Source organism: Micromesistius poutassou (genome assembly GCF_964030765.1).
Source record: "Micromesistius poutassou genome assembly, chromosome: 6".
NCBI classification, from domain to species: Eukaryota; Metazoa; Chordata; class Actinopteri; order Gadiformes; family Gadidae; genus Micromesistius; species Micromesistius poutassou.
Window position 1 is genome coordinate 13,598,210 of NC_140276.1, and position 2,930 is coordinate 13,601,139.

The following is a 2,930-nucleotide window of genomic DNA, read 5'->3' on the forward strand; positions in this document are numbered from 1 at the left end:
CATAAAATAAATAATAACCACAGCATAAAGATTATGTTAATATTAAACTGATTTAACAATCCCAAAAAGAAATTATTGAGGCAAGAACTGCGAATGTCTTCATGGGATATTAATATATATATACATATAGAATTTCATGAAACCACACAAGGCCACAAAACAAGTGAACTGAACTAATCTGGTATTGTGTTTTTCTGCGATAACTTTCTCAGTCCAAGTGCTGAATACACTTGCTTGGCTAATTTATTTGTCTATCCAAGTGAGAGAGTAGAGAATCAAAGAGAGAGAGAAAGAGGGAGAGAGGGGTGGAGGGAGATAGATAGAGTGAGAGAGAGAGAGAGAGAGGGGGGGGGGGAGGGAGAGAGAGACAGCGCGAGAGAGGGGGGGGGAGAGAGAGAGGGGGGGGAGGGGGAAGAGAGAGAGAAAGGGAGAGAGGGAGAGAGTAAAATAATACTATTGGTGACAGATTCTCCAGTGACATATTGACTGCATTGTCAAACTTGCAGTACATCTGAGGCTCGTTGAGACCAAACTGAATCCCCGTTCTGGACCAACCAGAGGGGGAAACACTCCTGTATGGCCACGAAGAAGTTGCCAAAATCTCCCAAAAGGTGTTTCTACCCTGATAAAATGCAGTGCCTGGTCCCGACTCCCGGGCACCATTAAAGTGAATTGCCTCTTTTATCAACTGTGCCACACCTACACACCGAACACACACACACACACACACACGCAAACACACACGCACGCGCACACACACACACACACACACGCACACACACACACACGCACACACACACGCACACACACACACACACACACACACACACACACACACACACAAATACACTTACATATCCAGGCACAGGAAAGAAGATATTGTGGTCTTAATGCAACACAAGGACAGCTGATAGCCAGCACTCCCTGTGTGTGTGTGTGTGTGTGTGTGTGTGTGTGTGTGTGTGTGTGTGTGTGTGTGTGTGTGTGTGTGTGTGGGTGGGTTGGTGTGTGCATGCGTGCATGTGTGCGTGCCTGCGTGCGTGTGTGGGTGTGTGGCTGTGTGGGTGTGTGTGTGTGTGTGTGTGTGTGTGTGTGTGTTTCTCACCAGAGATGTTTATAGCTGAACTAAAAGTGTGCGCAAGCAAATAAGATACATTAGCTTAAGCCTTAAATTGACCTTCTGCCAAAGGGATTGGTTGATAGAGAAAGAAAACATAAGCGTGACAACTCATTAACCTGCTCCGGGATATATGTGTAACCAAAAACAAATCACAAATCACAGCCTAGCCATTGGCTACCAACTCGTCCCTAGGCTATTTTTCAAGAACATTTTTTTTATTTTTTTTTTCTGAGAGCACACACTGATAAATACAGACACCCCAAAACAATATGTACCATGTGTAGTAAAAGAATGTTTTACTCATTTGATATTCCCTTAAGCTTTCTTAGAAAAGCAAAAAGTGATATCATATCTACATTGTTTTTCAGTTTACTCGCTCCATAAATAGATTGATCTGTGGGATTCTATATATTTTCTCCCTTCTAAGTTCAGAGAGTTTTCCCGCGAGCAGGGAGAAAGCCAATAAGCTGTTGTAAACAATTTACATTTAATCCATGGAGAAAAAGCCTTCAATAATTGGACATCTCCGCTTCCTTTTGTCTTCACTCCACTACAAGCAGCAGGCCATGTCTGCTGTTACGCCGTAACAGCTGCTGTTCTGCTATAGTGTTGCTCTATTGTACACTCTGTGTCTCATATGGATGCAGCATTCATTCATATTCCATCAGAAATCATACACTTCACATTGTCTGTATACTGAAAATGAGAATGGTGTATTTGTGTGTTACTCTGCTGCGATGTTCTGTTGCCCGTTCTAAATCTCGAGAGTGATCTAATTGAACTGATGGAATAATAGTATTTGACTGAACTGCACTTTGCGGTACTCTCTTCCTCGCGTGTCAAACCCACCTGTCGGCGGGGGATACGCCTCCGCAACCTCTTCCGTTCATCAGAGACCGTCTCCCTTCAGCCTGAGTGGAGCTCGTTGGGACATGGTACTCTGCCTTTCGTCCTGTAGGCCTACACGCCACCAACCTCCCCTTGGGCAGGGGGACCCTTGGAGCATGCGACGAACCACGAAATCGATGCCTAGACTGATGCTCTCCAGCTTCACGGGGAGACCAGACATTGCCACTCGCCGTTGGGCTAAGGAGACGGGGTCAAATCGTCAGGACTTGCATTACTTCTGCCATATTGTCCTTTGACGCCGCGGTGCTGAAACCAACAGTTAAATTGCAGTGCGTCACACTGATCTGCGTTCTTAGGGGGTCCTTGCTTGGCAGTAATAAGCAGCTATCCACGCTGCAATTACACACACAACATGCCTTTGACACGGTAACCGCGATGCCCCGCCTCCCTCTCTCTTACTCTCTCTCTCTCTCGCTCTCTCCTTCCCTCCCGCTCATTTAACTGCACTATGGGAAAAGACACCGTATCGCCACGAGAAAACATATACTTACTCCAACAGCTACAAACAACGAGCAGCGCACCACCAATGACACGCTGGAGCTAATAAATAAGAAGAACGATAATGCTATCTAATTTGTCCTTCACGTCGGTCGTCGACTTAACTGATAACCTCTCTGTTCTCTTGTTTGTGCGCTGTTAATTGTGCACTCCTCTCTCCAGCGATACTTGTGGCTGGTGTGTGTGTGTGTGTGTGTCTCTCTCTCTCTCTCTCTCTCTCTCTCTCTCTCTCTCTCTCTCTCTCTCTCTCTCTCTCTCTCTCTCTCTCTCTCTCTCGCTCCATCTCTTGGCCCCTCGTATATTTTGAGCACCTCTCTCCTCCTTCCCTGCGATTTATGATGCCTCTCCCCTCTTCCCCATCTCCTCCGGTTCCTCACCTCTCTCCTCCCCCTCCTCCCATCTC